This window comes from Scyliorhinus torazame, chromosome 16 (assembly GCF_047496885.1).
Source record: "Scyliorhinus torazame isolate Kashiwa2021f chromosome 16, sScyTor2.1, whole genome shotgun sequence".
Classification (NCBI taxonomy): domain Eukaryota; kingdom Metazoa; phylum Chordata; class Chondrichthyes; order Carcharhiniformes; family Scyliorhinidae; genus Scyliorhinus; species Scyliorhinus torazame.
The window spans coordinates 169,855,321-169,872,382 of NC_092722.1; the positions used below are offsets into that span (position 1 = coordinate 169,855,321).

Sequence of the window (17,062 nt, forward strand, 5' to 3'; positions counted from 1 at the left end):
CTGAATAGCGGGTGAGGCCGCAAACGAGAACCGCGGCAGGCGCCAAACAGTGTGCGATGCAACCGACCCTCTCCCGTCAGCGAAATCAGGATCACGCTGTAGCGTGGCGAGAAACCACTTATCATCACTTACACCCTATTTCCATACAATTAACGCATTATCCAATGGTCTCCCGTCATTCACCAACTTTCCTAGCAAGTGATCACACTGGTGCCAATTAGTACTTCTTTTGAAAAATGTGAACCTGGCGGAGGGCATCTGTGAGGAGGTGAGTAGCCATCTTTGATCACAGGCAAAGAGCCCGGGGGTACTGGATTTGCCACCCCAGTGCTTGGTGGGGGGTGGGGAACCCTCAGCAAGGTTGGGCTGCCATGGGAGAGTGGAGGGGGCAACACACTCGCTACCGGCGCCTGGTAGAGCAATCGCATCCAGTCGATGAAGCCCTCATCAAACCCAAACCTTCCCAGCATCTCCCAAAGATAATCCCACTCCACCCGATCAAAAGCCTTCTCCGCGTCCATTGCTACGACCACCTCCGCCTCCTCTCCTTCTGAGGGCATCATAATTACATTCAAAAGCCTCCAAACGTTAGCATTGAGCTGTCTCCCCTTAATTAATCCAGTTTGGTCCTCCCCTATCACCCCAGGGATATAGTCTTCTATCCTAATGGCCAAAATCTTAGCCAGCAGCTTGGCATCTACGTTCAAAAGCGAGATTGTCCGATATGACCCACATTACTCCGGGTCCTTTTCTCGTTTAAGGATGAGCGAAATCGAGGCCTGCGACATCGTTGGGGGGAGGATTCCCCTCTCTTTAGCCTCATTAAAGGTCCTCATCAGCAGTGGTCACAACACCTCTGAGAACTTCTTATAGAATTCTACTGGGTAACCATCCGGCCCCGGAGCCTTGCCTGACTGCATGCCCTGCAGTCCTTTAACAATTTCCTCTGCTTCAATCGGGGCTCCCAGCCCCATGACCAGGTCCTCCTCCACCCTCAGAAATCGCAACTGATCCAGGAACTGCCTCATCCCTTCTATACCAGGCGGGGGTTCCGACTTGTATAATTTGCTATAAAATTCTTTGAAAACATTGTTCACCTCCCCCTGGATCCAAGACCATGTTGCCCTCCCTATTCCTTACTCCCCCAATCTCCCTGGTCGCTTCTCTCTTCCTAAACCAACATCCTTTTCCCCATATTCGTAGACCGCCCCCCCTTGCCCTCCTCAACTGCTCCACCGCCCTCCCCGTGGGCAACAACTCAAACTCTGTGTGTAGTTTCCGACGCTCCCTCAGGAGCCCCGTGTCCAGGGCCTCCGCATATCTCCTATCCACTCGAAGTATCTCCTCTACTAATCTCTCCCTCTCTGCTCGTTCCACCTTTTCTCTATGGGACCAAATCAAAATTAGTTCCCCTCTTATAACTGCTTTCAGAGCCTCCCAAACCACTGCTGCTGATACTTCACCCGTATCGTTTGTATCCAGGTAATTCTGAATGGATTTATTCACCCGCCCGCAGACCGCTTCGTCCGCTAACAACCCCACATCCAGCCTCCACAGCAGGCGCTGCCCTCTCTCCTCACTCAACCACAAATCCACCCAATGCGGGGCATGATCAGAGACTGCAATCGGCAAATATTCCGTCCTCGCCACCTTTGGAATTTGCGCCCTTCTCAGAACAAAAAAATCAATGCGGGGGTAAACTTTATGGACATGAGAAAAATACGAAAACTCCTTTGCCCTCGGCCGTTCGAATCTCCACGGGTCTACCACCCCCCCCCATCTGTTCCATAAAACCCCTTAACTCCTTCGCCGTGGCAGGCCTCCTTCCAGTCCTGGATTTTGACCGGTCCAGATCGGGATCAATGACCGTGTTAAAGTTCTCCCCCAACCCCACTCCATGATCAAGCCATGAGACTCTAGGTCTGGGATCTTGCCTAACACCCGTCTCATAAATTCCACATCGTCCCAGTTCGGAGCTTATATGTTTACAAGCACCACCCGTACACCCTCCAGCTTCCCACTCACCATAATATATCTACCCCCCTTATCTGCCACAATTCTTCCAGCCTCAAACGCCACCCGCTTGCTGATCAATATTGCTACCCCCCTGTTCTTTGAGTCCAGCCCAGAGTGGAACACCTAACCAAGCCACCCCTTTCTCAATCTCGTCTGATCAATAATCTTTCAGTGTGTCTCCTGACTACATCTGCCTTCAGCCCTTTTAAATGCGTGAAAACGCGAGCCCTTTTGACCGGCCCATTCAAACCCCTCACATTCCACGTAATCAGCCTGGACGGGGTGCTGCCACCCCCGCCGTCCTGCCGACTAGCTATAATCTTTTTTTGGCCAGCCCAGAGCCCGCGCCCCCTGCTTCCCCGAGCTCCCCCACACGCAGCCACCGTCCTCGACCTCCCTTTTGTTCCCCGATAATTGTTCCTCCCCTGTCAGCGAAGCAGCCTCCCCCTCCCCCCCCCCCCACAACATCCCCTGAAACCTAATCCCCCAGGTCAAGCACCATCTTAGTACATGTTCACCCCCCACCACACTTCTGAGAGTCAGCTGACCCCGACAGCCCCCGCCCTTGGTGCCAAACAGACTGGCTCCCTATTGTTTGAACCCCTCTCCCGACATGCATAAACCATTTCACAGCATCGCAGTCCCCAGTAAGTAAACAACCTCAAGTAAAAGAAATTAACATAAACCAATGCAGAAATAATCGCTTGGAACCAAACCCAACCTCCCACAGAATAACACCAACTTAGGGGCTCCCCTCCCCCCTCCGCATCCAATCTCTGCAAAAACAAAGCACCCTCAAACCACCACCCCAGCCCAATACTTAAACCAGAATCACATACAGTCTTATTTGAACCAATACAAGAATTACAACAATTACAAACCGGCGCCACATAACTCCTTCAAGACTTAAGTGTCCTTTAAGACGTTTCCCGTACCAGCCTCCCCGAACAGGCGCCGGAATGTGGCGACTAGGGGCTTTTCACAGTAACTTCATTTGAAGCCTACTTGTGACAATAAGCGATTTTCATTTTCATTTCATTTCATTCCAACTTCTTTTCTTTGATAAAAGACCATACGTCATCCGGTGCCTCAAAGTAAAAGTGCAGGTCTTCGTGCTTATCCCACAACCACTCTGGATACAGCATCCCGAATTTCACCCCCTTCTTGAAGTGGATTGCCTTCACCCGGTTAAACTCAGCACGTCTCTTGGCCAGCTCCGCTCCCAGATCCTGGTAGATGCGCACATCGATGTTCTCTCATCTGCTGCTCCGCTCCTTCCTGGCCCACCGCAAGACGAGTTCTTTGTCCGACAAACGGTGGAAACGCACCACCATGGCCCTCGGCGGGTCATTCGCCTTCGGCTTCCTTGCGAGGCCTCGATGCGCTCCATCCACTTCCAGGGGCCGAGCAAACGCCCCGGGCCCCATCAGCGTCTCCAGCACGCTCGCCACATATGCTCCCGTATTCGACCCCTCAATTCCTTCGGGGAGGCCAACGATCCTTAAGTGTTCTCCAGGTCCTCCAACTTCTCCTGCATTCTCTTGTGGCGCTTATCCCACACCTCCACCTTATGCTCCAGCACGGTTAGATAGTCCTCTTGGCTAGACAACTTCAGCTCAATTTCTTGTATCGCTTTCCCTTGGGCTGCCTGATTCAAAACCATTTGATCGATCGCAGCCTTGATCGGGTCCAGCGTTTCCTTTTTCAGCTCAGCAAAACAGTCCTTAAAGAACTTCATCTGCTGCCCCTTAGACCACTGAGCCACCGCTCCCTGGCCCTGACCCTCCGCCATGCTGCGCGCGGTACCAGCTCCGACTGCTTCACTCCATCCGGGCTGAGTCTTTTCACACGGCCACTTCTAGTCCAATTAGCCATACATCGGAGGGGGGAATCCTTCTTAATATTGTCCACTACACCGATCTATCCCCTAAAGTCCGAGGAAAGACGGGACAAAAGGTCCGAAAGTCCATTTCAGGCGGAAGCTATCGACTATGTGACCTACTCCTCCATGGTCGCCACCGGAAGTCTGCACCGGCCCACTTAAGCCCTCACTTTTACCCTATCCCCGGAACCCAATAACCCCTTCTAACCTTTTTGGTCACGAAGGGCAATTTAACATGGCCAATCCACCTAACTTGCACGTCTTTGGACTGTGGGAGGAAACCGGAGCGCCCGGAGGAAACCCACGCAGACACAGGGAGAACGTTCAGACTCCGCACAGACAGTGACCCAGCGGGGATTCGAACCTGGGACCCTGGCGCTGTGAAGCCACAGTGCTATCCACTTCTGCTACCGTGCTGCCCTAGGCGGGGATGATGAGGCAGCGCCGGACCAGCAGGGGATGGAGAACGAGTCCAGGGAGGAACCAGAGGACCAGCCGGAGGCTGCAGAACAGAATGCTAGGCCGGGCAGCCAGACGCCAGCAGATGCTCGAGGTGACGCACCATGTGCCGGACCCCGCCCTACACCCTGAGGACTCTGCCGCCCATCAGGCCAGGGAACGACCCGGGGGCGGGGGGGGGGGGGGGGGGGGGGGGGGGAGTCCAGTGATGGGCCAGGGTGTACAGGCATCGCTGGTTGTTTGAACAGCTTATGGACAGCGCATGCCATGGGAGGTTCCTCGCGAACTTGGCACCACATGGAGGAGGGGGACACCAACTGGTCACCGCAGCTCTGAACCTTTACGCCTCGGGATCATTCCAGGGCTCGAGCGGGGACCTGTGTGGTATCTCGCATGCCACAGCCCACAGGTCACGGATGCCCTGATTGTCTGGGCAGAAAACGACATCAACTTTGACATGGACCAATCCTAGCAAATACCTGGGCAGCAGGTTCCTCTGCCATTGCCTGGATGTCCCAAGTCCGAGTGTCCATGACAAGTACCCGCTGAGGACCTGGCTAATGATGTCAGTACGGACACCGGAGACCGAAGCGGAGGCCCGATACAACGAGGCCCATGTGGTCACCCAGGCTGTGATTAAGCAGTGCATCCGATTCCTCGTGTCCTGGTTCCAATGCCTCAACCGCTCCATTGGTGCCCTCCAGTACACCCCCCTGGAGGGACGCCAGCTTTGTCCTCCACAACCTGGCACAGCAGCGGGACGACGTGCTGGTGATTGGTGATGAGGAACATGTGGCCACCTCCGAGGAGGAGGAGATAGACGGGGATGATGAAGCGCTGGACCAGCAGGGGCTAGAGGAAGAGTCCAGGGAGAAACCGGAGGACCAGCCGAAGGTTGCAGGACAGGCGGGAGCGGCGAGGGTCCGGCAAGCCCCAAGGGCCAAGGAGGCCCTCATACCCGCCCGCTTCACCTAGGACGTGGCTTGGTTCATCATCGCTATGTTACCCACCCCAATCACTCACCCTCCCAGGATCTGTGTCACATCATCCAGGGTGCTAGAACCATGTAGGCACCATCAGCGGGTCACTGTTGAGGGCAGGGAAGGTGATGATAACCCGCAGAGAGCTGCGCACCAATGCTCCTCGATCTATGCCATAGTCTGACCCCTGCCTGTCTGCTGAGTGCTCGCTCATACCCATCACCTGCACGCGGTATACCCGGGGAGGAGGAGATACCTGGAGAGATGGGCCAATGGCTTGGAGGTCTGCCTGCATTGCGGAAGACAGTGACAGAGATATCATACTGGTTGTGCACAAGGGTTTTTATTGTGTTTGACAATTCCCCGCTCTCCCGACGGTGCCACCCCCCTCCCTCACCCCCTTCCCCGGTGCCCTCAGTGATCCTCGATGTGCTTTGCCTTCCTAGCTCTACCGCTACGTCTTGTGTGTTCCCAGGAGGCACATCAGGTGTGGAGGCAGCCAGCTGCTTTCCACGTACCATGGCCTTCGATGCCCCAGGCAGGTGTCCTCTGGGGACTTTGGGGCCGCAGGGCCCCCCCAGCACTTCGCAGCACATGCACAACCCTGCCACCCTGTTCTGGGTGCTGACTGCGAGACGTGGCCTCATCAGATGGGTGGAACTCGGAGTGTCGGTGCCCACCATCGCCACTCCATGGGACGGGTCTGAGTTGGCATTCAGTGACGCCACCACCCAGTCAGTGCCCATAGAGGGGCAGTTGGTTCGTGCCCCAGCTGCCCCGTATCATCATCTGGCTCTGCCTGCCCTGGCAGCCCCCCATAGTCTGCACCATCGTGTCGACGCCCTCCGCGATGCTCCTCAGTGACTGGGACATGCTCTGCAGTGCCTCGGCAATACCCATCTGAGAGCAGAACATGTCCCTCAGAAACTCATTAAGGTCAGCGTGGTACTGGGTCACATCGCCCAGCGAGACGGACATTCTGTTGAGATCCTCAGCCATGGCCATCATCGACTGCGCAACGCTTTGGACACCTTCACTCATGGTGCCGATGTCATGCACCAGGCTCTCCACTGTGGTTGCTACCCTAGCAGTGTTGGCTTCGGTACCACGCAGTGCCAGTGGCATCTCCTGCACCCGTAGCCATTGGGATTCCTCAAATCGGCCATGAATCTGCTGGAGTGTCAATGACATTTCCCGCTGAATATCGTGACTGCTTCCTATCGTCTTCATCAGCTCCGGAATTACTTCTTCCATAGGCACAGCATCAGAATGAGACCCAGCTGGGTCCTGGGATCTAGAAGACCTCCGTCTGTTGCCTTGCGGAGGGGCTCCTGCCTCCACCTGATGTGCATCAGCAACTGTGTGATGCTCACAAGATTGCACCCCAGAAGCCTGACCACCAACATTTCCCACCGAGGTGTGTGTATCTGCGCTGGTGGAGGCTGCGGATGACAGCTGTGACGCCTTTATTGTGTCTTCCTAAGAGCTCCCCTCCGAGATGATCTCGTGGGAGGCTGGAGAGGGTGCCACCGGGATGGGCCAGCGCCATCGGCTGGAAGACCTGCGGGAGAATAGACATGTCGGCAGTGGGAGGGATGGGCCAGTCAATAAAGCAAAAACAACCAACGTTTCATAGGTCCTCTGGGTGAAGCCGGTGGTCCGTCACCTCTGCAGCGTCCGCCAACCTTCACGTGGATGACCGCCCTATCCTCAGCCCCCATTCATCTCCATGGCCCTTTCATTGAAGAAGGTGAGGATTCTCAAGTTCTCTCCTGGCGATTGTGCGACAGTTTTTCCTGAGGAGACAGAGAGAGAGCACAGTTAGCCACATGCGTGGTTCACAGTGGTGGGAGGAGGGGTGGTGTGAAGGAAGGTTTTGGTGGGTTGAGGGGAGAGGGGGCGGTGGAGGGAAGGTTGGGGGGACTCTAAGAGAGACAGGGGTGGAGGGAGGGTTCATGGTCGCATGGAGGGTTGTGGGGGGGGCGGTGGATGCTTGCGTGAAGGAATAAATGTCTCGGGGTTGGGGGGGGGGGCTGCCCGGTGTACGCCGTTGACTTTTGTCCGCGACTGGAAGCCAGTCCTCCTGGTCACACTCAGCACTCACTTAGCACAGGGCTAAATCGCTGGCTTTGAAAGCAGACCAAGGCAAGCCAGCAGCACGGTTCAATTCCCGTAACAGCCTCCCGAACAGGCGCCAGAATGTGGCGACTAGGGCCTTTTCGCAGTAACTTCATTGAAGCCTACTTGCGACAATAGGCGATTTTCATTTTCATTTTCATCCGCCGCCACCACGTCCCAGGCAGCACTGGCTGCCCTGTGACTGGCCCTCGGGGGAACAGGACATCCCTCCTGGCCTTCATTGCGTCTAGGACCCTCCCCAAATCTGCATTGCCAAATCTTGGAGCCGGTCTCCTGGGTGCCATTGTTGCAAGTTATTTGGGGTTGGCTGAGCAGGTGCTGTTTAAGTACTGCTCGACCTTGTTAGAGGAATACTGGCGAACGTGGTGCCGTCAAATCGGCTGGCTAGCCTTCATGTGCGGCGAGAAGACTGTTTAATTTACGTTGAATAGCGTTGCTGGCCTCGCTGGACCGAGCGCCGGGATGTTCACGGTAGTTCCCGCTCGCTTCCACACTTAGAAATCTTTACGGAGAATCGCACTCTTTGATTCCATTTGACAACACATTTTTTATTTTTAAGGTACTTGGTTTCCTGTTGCGTAACCGCTTACCTATTCCTTGTCGTAAGGGTCTGAAAGTTTTCAATATTTAAGACTGCTGTGAGCTGTTATCAGATTTTCTGTGAATGCGTTGATCCCATCTGGCAGCTAGCTGATAGAGGTGAGATTGAAGAGATCTTCATGCAGTCTTAATCTGAATTTTTTAGTAGTCTTTGTGTAGTTTATTGGTGATTTATTGTTCAGCAGAATAGTTGGTATTATGTATCAAGTGCCTCTTTGGTTTGAATTTAATCTGCAGACATTTTCTGTATGATGTATTTCTGCCTGTTGAAGTTTCTTTCTTACTGTATTACACAATATTTACTTGCCTGAAGCCATTGCTATCTTCACTTCTTCAATGAGGCTTGTGTTTGAGATAGTTTTATACTGTTTGCATCATGCTCAATTGAATGCTTAGCCAAGGTTAAGCCAAAAGAGACTTAGAAGGCTTAGTTAAATTGATGTTAAACATGTCCAAGCAAAGCATCACTCAAAAAAGACAGCAGAATTGAACCACAAGATCTATTATTTTGGAAATGTTTTTATTAGGTTTTTAATGTTTTGTACAAAACTACAAAACATACAAACAAATATATTTAACAAAACACCAACCCCATGCCTCCCCTCCACAACCTTCCAAAAAACAAGAAAAACAAAACAGAAACACATCCCTCTCCCCCACCTGCCCCCAAGAGCTCACAGTGATTAATTCTCAGAAATACAATGTAAATAGCTACCATCTCCAAGTAGAACCCTACTATCGACCCCCTCACACTGTATTTGACCTACTTGAGGGACAAAAACTCCATCAAAACCCTTAGTCACGCCAAAGCACTCGGCGGTGTTGCTAACCTCCAGCCCAATAGATTCCGTCTCTGTTCCACCAATGATGCAAAGGCCAGGACATCACCCCAGCACCTGGAGTTGGAAATCCTAGAATGATTTAAGAAGTATTTGGATGCTCAAATAGTAGAAATTAAAACCTCCTTGGATGAATGATTTAGGGTGGACTGAATAACCTGCCCAATCCAGAATTATTTTACAAATTTAAAGACCAGTCATACTCCCAATATTATTTAAAGCACTAAAAGGGAATATGCCAGAGTGATTGATTCTCTAGCATTCTTTCTCTACCCTCTCATGGCGTGATAAAGATTAGGAAATCACCAGATGCAAGGGTTTGTGTCTACAATCCTCGTCAAATCACATTGTGGCACAGCACATTGAAACACCATCAGTTTATCAAGGTACTGACAAGATTAATGTTGTAAAAATAAATGAAAAGAAATGAAGATGCCCCCATTTGTGAAAATGACAACAATTTATATTTCTGTAGTACTTTGAAGGTAATAGAACATCCAAGGCCCTTCACAGGAGCATTGTTAAAACAAAGCTTGACACCACCAAGCTACATAAGAAGGTATCAGGACAGATGCCCAAAAACCTGGTTGAAGAGGTAGGTTTTAAGATGTTTCTTAAATGAGGAGAGCAAGGTAAAGAGACCGAGAGGTTCATGGAGGGAGTTCCAGAGCTTGGTGCCAAGGCCACTGAAGGAGCAGTCACCAATGGCAGAGTGATTAAAATTGGTGATGCACAAGAGACCAGAAGTGCAAGTATTTTGGAGGGTTGAGAGGCTCTAGATGATTACAGAGGTAGGGAGGGGCAAGGTGTGAAGGCATTTGAGAACAAGGATGAGACTTCAGCTATTGCTTGAGAAGGAGTCATTGTAAATCAGCAAGTTGATGGGCAAATAGGATTTTATGGAGTAAAGGCATCTAAACTCCTGAAACTGCAGCTCCATGTTTGAAATGCATGGACAGCAGTAAATTGAAGGGGTGTAGGTTAGGTTGATCTTAGATTAGGATAAATGGTCAGCACAACATCGTGGGCCAAAGGGCCTGTACTGTGCTGTACTGTTCTATTGTCTGTGTTCTATGAACTCTAAACAGAGTAATTCTAAACTGACTTAATTAGTTAAATTTAAAATTTTAGTCATTAGTTTGTTGCAAGTGAATGGGCAATTTAAAACAAATGTTTGAGCTAAAATGCAATTACTATTTGCAAAATGAACTCATTATTAAATTAAATTTAAATTTAAACATTTATTTTTCTCATAGCACAACTTGATTATGAAAAGACTGTGGAGAAAGTTATTTTTTCAGGCTTATGAAACTTTCACCTTGGTGTGTCACATGTTGGGGGTGATTTTGACCCACGTTAGCTGTGAATGCAAATGTCCTGGGTAGGAACCTCACTTAAATATATTTTAATATAATTAGCAGGCATCCCCGCCATATGTACCCCCCACATTTGGAATTTCCCTCACATTGACAAGTTTTACATCTGCTTTTTAAAAACATGAATCAGTCGAGATGGTGCACAGCTAAGTATAGCCCCCTGAGGAGAGAGACTTGCCTGGGCACTGCCCTTTGGCACCCTTATGCTGCCCCCTTGCAATGCAACTCAGGCAGTGCCAGAGGCAGTCCCTCAGGGGGACTGACATTTGTGATGCTGGGGACCCCAAGAGGCGGCTGCGATAGACCATCCACTTGGTACTTTTGGCGAAAGATTGTTGCAAATGCTTCAGCCTTTTCCTTTGCACTAATGAGGATGGGAACATTTGTGGGGCCTCCTCCCCTGGTTAGTTGTTGGATTGTTCACTGTTCACGACTGGATGTGGCAAGACTGCAGGGCATAGATTTGATCTATTGGTTATGGGACCGCTTAGCTTTAGATATCACATGCTGCTTCCGTTGTTTGGCACGGAAGTAATTCTGTCTTGTAGCCTTACCAGATTGACACCTTGTTTTTAGGTATTCTTAATGCTGTTCCTGGCATTCCCTTCTGCACTCTTCATTGAAACAAAGTTAGTCCCCCAGTTTGATAGTAACGGCAGAGTGGGGGAGATGCTGGGCCATGCGGTTACAGATTGTGGTTGAATGCAATTATGCTGCTGCTGAATGGGCCCACAGGACTTCATGGGTGCCCAGTTTTGGGTTGCTAGATCTGTTCAAAATCTATTCCATTTAGCATGGTGGTAGCACCACACAACACGATGGAGCATATCTTCAACGTGAAGATGAAACTTTGTCTCCACAAGAACCATGCGGTGGTCACTCCTACCAATACTGTCATGGACGGATGCACCTTGGTAGTTTGGTGAGGCCAAGTAGATTTGTTCCACTTGCTGGTTCCCTCACCCACTGCTGTAGTCTGTGAATGATGTTTCAAATTAATGGTAATTTAAAGTTAATTAAATTACGAGAAAATAGTTCAGTCTAGCCGTCATTTCCTTCCGGACTCTGCTAACTTAGCCAGTCGTGGTGCCAATTGACACTCTTGGTGATGCACATTGAAGTCCTCAGCCAGAGTTTATTCTGTACCTTAGCCACCCTCAGTGCTTCATCCAGTTGTGTTCATGTGGATGAGTATTAATTCATCAGCTGAGGGGTGTGCTGGGTACAGGGGTGGTAATCCGCTGGAAGGTTCCTTGCTCATGTTTGACCTGATGCCATGAGACTTCACAAGACCGGAAATGAATGTTGAGGACTCCCAGGGCAACTCCCTCCTCACTGCATACTGTTATGGGCCATGATTTAGAAAACTCCACAGTATAGTATGGAGTTCACCTGACCTATAACTGTTTATTGATTTTGGTTACGATGAGCACAAGAGCCTGCCTTTCAGGCGTTAATCAACATACTTCTTAGGTGCTTTTAATCAAAAAACAAGCTTTATTGTAGTTTAGTTAACATTTGTATAAACACACACAGTAAGAATTTTTATCAACTACAAACATAAATACCCCATACAGCTACAACAATCTATGTAAAACCCTTAATGAATTCCCCCATAACTATTCCAATTCAATAACAAGATCTCATAAACAAAAAAACCCGTTTTACCAAAACAGCAGGTAACTACAATCTTTGGGTTTCTGCCTTGGAATAACTCTGTAAAATTGAAAATAGAGAGACAGGCCAAAATACTTCTCTGTCTGAGTCGACAGAAGCCAAATGAGAAAACAAACGTAAAAGCTGACAGAGCCACAAACCAGCTCCAAAACTCAAAGCAAAAGTAAAAACTCACAGAGCAAAAGCCCAGCTCCACCCACACAAAGACATCACTGAAGCCATGTGATAAGACAAAAACCTTTCTTAAAGGGACACTCCCATGACAATACTTTTGTACCTCCTCTGGTGGGTCTGTCCTGCCAGCTGCACAGGACAAAGGAATGGCGATTTTGATATCTGGGACATTATTTGTAAGGTATTATTCCATATGTGTGACTGGTCAGGGGGTTTCTTGACTAGTCAACGGGGCAGATATCTCAATTTTGGTACAAGCCCCAGATGTTAATAAGGAGGCATTTTCAGGATCATCAGAGCTGTGTGTGCTGTTCTCATTTCTGGTGCCTGGGTGCCCATCTAGGTTCATTCCTTCTGGTTTTTCTTACATCCGCACTACACACGAGCCAGCACGGTGGCACAGTGATTAGCACTGCTGCTTCAGCGCCAGGGACCCGGGTTCAATTCCGACCTTGGGTAACTGTCTATGTGGAATTTGTACTTTTTCCCCACATCTGCGTGGGTTTCCTCCGGCTGCTCCAGTTTTCTCCCGCAGCCCAAAGATGGGCAGGTTAGGTGGATTGACTGTGCTAAATTGCCCCTTAGTATCCAAAGGTTTGGTGGGATTACGGGGATATGGAGGGGTGTGGGCCTGGGTAGGGTGTTCTTTCAAAGGGTTGGTGCAGACTCAGTGGGCTGAATGGCCTCCTTCTAACTCTAGGGATTCTCTGATTCCATGATTTTATCCATCTTCCTTTGCTATTCAATGGCATTACAATTACTGAAACCACTATCCTGGGGTTACCATTGACCATAAAGTGAACTAGATGAGCCATATAAATACTGTGGCTACAAGAGCAGGCCAGAGGCTGGGAATTCTACGGCGAACATCTCACCTCCTGACTCCCCTGTGCCTGTCCACCCTCGACAAGGCGCAAGTCAGGAGTGTGCCTCAGGAGTGTGGTGGAATGCTCTCCACTTGCCTGAATGAGGGCAGCTCAACACCATCCAGGATAAAGAAGCCCCCTTGACTGGCACCCTATCCACCACCTTCAACATTCATTCCCTCCGCCACCGATGCACAGTGGAAGGGGTGTATACCATCTACAAGATGCACTTCAGCAACTCACTGAGGCACCTTCCAAACTTGCAATCTCTACTACCTGGAAGAACAAGTGCAGCAAGATGCCTGGGAACACCAGAACTTACAAGTTACTCTGTCCAAGTCACACATCATCCTGATTCGGAACTATATCGCCTTTCCTTTAGTGTTGTTCGGTCAAAATCTTCGAATCCGAACAGCACTGTGGGTATTCCTACAACACATGGACTACAACATTTCAAGAAACCACCACAATACTACCTCCTGAAGGGCAATTAGGGATGAGCAACACATGCTGGCGTCACCAGTGAAGCCCATATCCCATAAACGGTTGAAACAAATCTAAGTGTTGTGTGTCAGCAAGGTGTTCCATCAAGGCCTAGCTGAGATTAATTTTATCCTTGTCCAGTATATTTACATCAGCAGGAACAACAGATTACATTATTTATATATGAGCACTTTCCAGCAAGGGTCAATATAAATGATTAGTAAATGTCTTTATAGCCCAGGAATAGATTGGCTGGAGTCAATTATAGCATTCCTATGGCTTTTAATTTAAGCAAGTCAAACTGTAAAGGGATGAGAAATAAGTAACCTAACCACAGCAAACTGGGTTGACCTGTTCATGGTGAAACTACAAACAGTCGAAAGTAAACAGTGGAAAGTATTCAAAGCTATATTAGGTATGATATAAATGCAGTACATTTCATTGGGGCTGGTTTAGCTCAGTTGGCTGGACAGCTGGTTTGTGATGCAGACTGAGGCCATCTGTACGGGTTCAATTCCCATACCAGCTGAGGTTATGAAGGCCCGCTTTCTCAACTGTGCCTGAGGAGCGGTGGTCCTCAGGTTAAATCTCCACCAATCAGCTCTCTTCCCTCAAAGGGGAAAGCAGCCCCTGGCAGTCATCTGGAACTATGGCGTATTTACTTTACATTTCATTAAAAGGCAAGGGATGTAGAATGTAGAATTGAGCAAGTATGCTAACAATGAGACAGTACTAAGAGGAATTAGGCTTTCACAAACCCAAGGTAACATGGACATCCAGGCAACTGGGAGAACGATAAAAAACAACAAAGTTAGTTAATTAATTCTAAACAGGATAGTGCAATGCTAAAATTAGGCCATTTGGGATGAAATCACCTTTCCCCCAAAAGACAATGAGCATTTTCAGAACTGAGATCGATAGATTTTTATTGATTGATCAATAAAATCAACCAAAGATCAGGCATAATCTAAAACATACTGCGGATGCTGGAAATCTGAAATACAAAAATATTTTGGAACAACTCAGCAGGTCAGGCTGCATCTGTAGAAAGAAACAAAGGGCGCGATTCAGTGGACTTGAGTTGAAGTCCGCTAAACGGCACGTTTAATAGGGTGTTTCTCTGCACCTGCAGTGCTGAGAAAGAGCCTGCTATTATTTGGATTTACCTTATGCAAAGGGGTGTGTTTCAGTATAGGGTCTTAATCATAATCATTTTCTATTTTGCGCATTTTGTAATTTTGTATCTATATGCTCCACTGCTTGAGATCTCAAAGAACAATACAGCATAGGAATAAGCCCTTTGGCCCTCCAAGCCAGTACCGGTCATGATACCAACCTTTGCCAAAACCCTCAGTACTTCCTTGTGCCATATCCCTCTATATCCACCCTATCCACGTATTTGTCAAGATGCCTTTTGAATGCCTTTAATGTATCCGCTTCCACAACCTCCCCTGGCAACACGTTCCAGGCACTCACCACCCTCTGCGTAAAAAATCTGTCTCACACATTTTCTCTAACCTTTGCCCCACGGACCATAAACCTATGATCCCTGGTGACTGACCCCCTCCACCCTGGGAAAAAGTACCTACCCATCCACTCTATCCATGCCCCTCATAATTTTGTAGACCTCTATCAGGTCACCCCTCAACCTCCGTCTTCTAATGAAAACAGTCCGAGTCTGTTCAGCCTCCACATAGCTAACACCCTCCAGACCAAGCAACATCCTGGTAAATCTCCTCTCAACCCTCTCCAAAGCCTCCACACCCTTCTGGTAGTGTGGCGACCAGAATTGTGCACAATGTTTCAAGTGTGGCCTTACCAAGGTTCTATACAACTGTAGCATGACTTGCCAGTTTTAATACTCAATGCCCTGTCCAATTAAGGCAAGCAGTCCGTATGCTTTCTTGATTACCTTGTCCACTTGTGTTGCCACCTTCAAAGATCTGTGGACCTGCACACCCAGATCGCTCTGACTTTCTATATTCCTAAGAGTTTTACCATTTACGGTATATTTCCCCTCTATGTTAGACCTACCAAAATGCATTACCTCACATTTGTCCGGATTAAACTCCATTTGCCATTTCTCTGCCCAAGTCTCCAATCTATTTATGTCCTGCTGTATCTTCTGACAATCCTCAATACTATCTGTCACTCCACCAATCTTGATGTCATCCGCAAACTTACTAATCAGACCAGCTACATTTTCCTCCAAATCGTTTATGTACACCACAAACAACAGAGGCCCAAGCACAGATCCCTGTGGAACACCACTAGTCACAACCTTCCGTTCAAAAAAACACCCTTCTACTGCTAGCCTTTGCCTTCTGTGACCGAACCAGTTCTGTATCCATCTCACCACCTCACCTCTGATCCCGTGTGACTTTACCTTTTGTACCAGTCTGCCATGAGGCACCTTGTCAAAGGTTTTACTGAAGTCCATGTAAACAACATCCACCACCCTCCCTCATCAATCATCTTTGTTGCCTCCTCAAAAAACTTGACCAATAATTTGTAAAATATTAATCTTTTGAAAATCCTCAATTGCATGTTGCCTCCTACAATGTAGGGAAATGGACACAGATTTTTTTGTGAGACATCGATAATTTGTTCCCTTTTATAATATATAATAATATAATCTTTATTAGTGTCACAAGTAGGTATACATTAACACTGCAATGAAGTTACTGTGAAAATCCCCTCGTCATCACACACCGGCGTCTGTTCGGGTACACTGAGGGAGAATTCAGAATATCCAATTCACCTAACAAGCATATCCTTCGGGACTTTTAGGAGGAAACCGGAGCACCTGGAGGAAACCCACGCAAACATGGGAAGAACGTGTAGACTCCGCACATACAGTGACCCAAGCCGGGAACTGAATCCAGGTCCCTGGGGCTGTGAAGCAACAATGCTATCTCACTTCAGTCCTTGTGTTCATACCATTGGCTTTGTTTAGATTGAATATCTGTGTAACACAAGGAAAATAAATCATGGAATTTGGTAATGAAGGCAGAATGTGTTGAACTACCCCAATGGTGTTTATGAACTTGAAGTAATCAAAGATTTACATCTATATTTAATGACACTGAATTATATTTTCAGTCATTCTGACACCATTTGAATGTTTATTTAATTATAATGCATATATCAAATTAATATTAATATCTACTTTTGCAAATCAGGTTGTTGTTGTGAATTGCTAAAGAAAAGTGTGAATAATGAAATCGGCATATATCCCAGCTCTCAGCATTAGCATCTGGAACAATTAGCATCATCATGTATATCCTTCCCACTGAAAGGTTTCATGCACCACATATATTGGACGTGCATACTTTCTTCGATCAATGCCATCCCTGTTGAAAAGGAATATGAAAGATCCTGACCCTTGGCTCAACAGCTGGCAAAAGGTTCTGCATGTCTCAAGCATATTAAACTTAAATGATTCGAAGGATTCACAGTCCTTAGGCCATACAAATTAGAATTGTAAAATGTCCTTTTCTATCAGTGAGTCAGACAGTAATTTTGCATGGATACATAACCTAACCAGATTAGCTAGCTCATTCAAGCATAT

The 17,062-nt window shown here is 48.3% G+C and overlaps 1 protein-coding gene across 1 annotated transcript in view; it reads left to right on the forward strand.

Annotated features, from left to right (window-relative positions):
* atrnl1b (attractin-like 1b) overlaps positions 1–17,062 on the forward strand; it is a 1,392,850-nt gene that overhangs the window by 1,010,580 nt on the left and 365,208 nt on the right. The gene's annotated exons all lie outside the window — the stretch shown is intronic.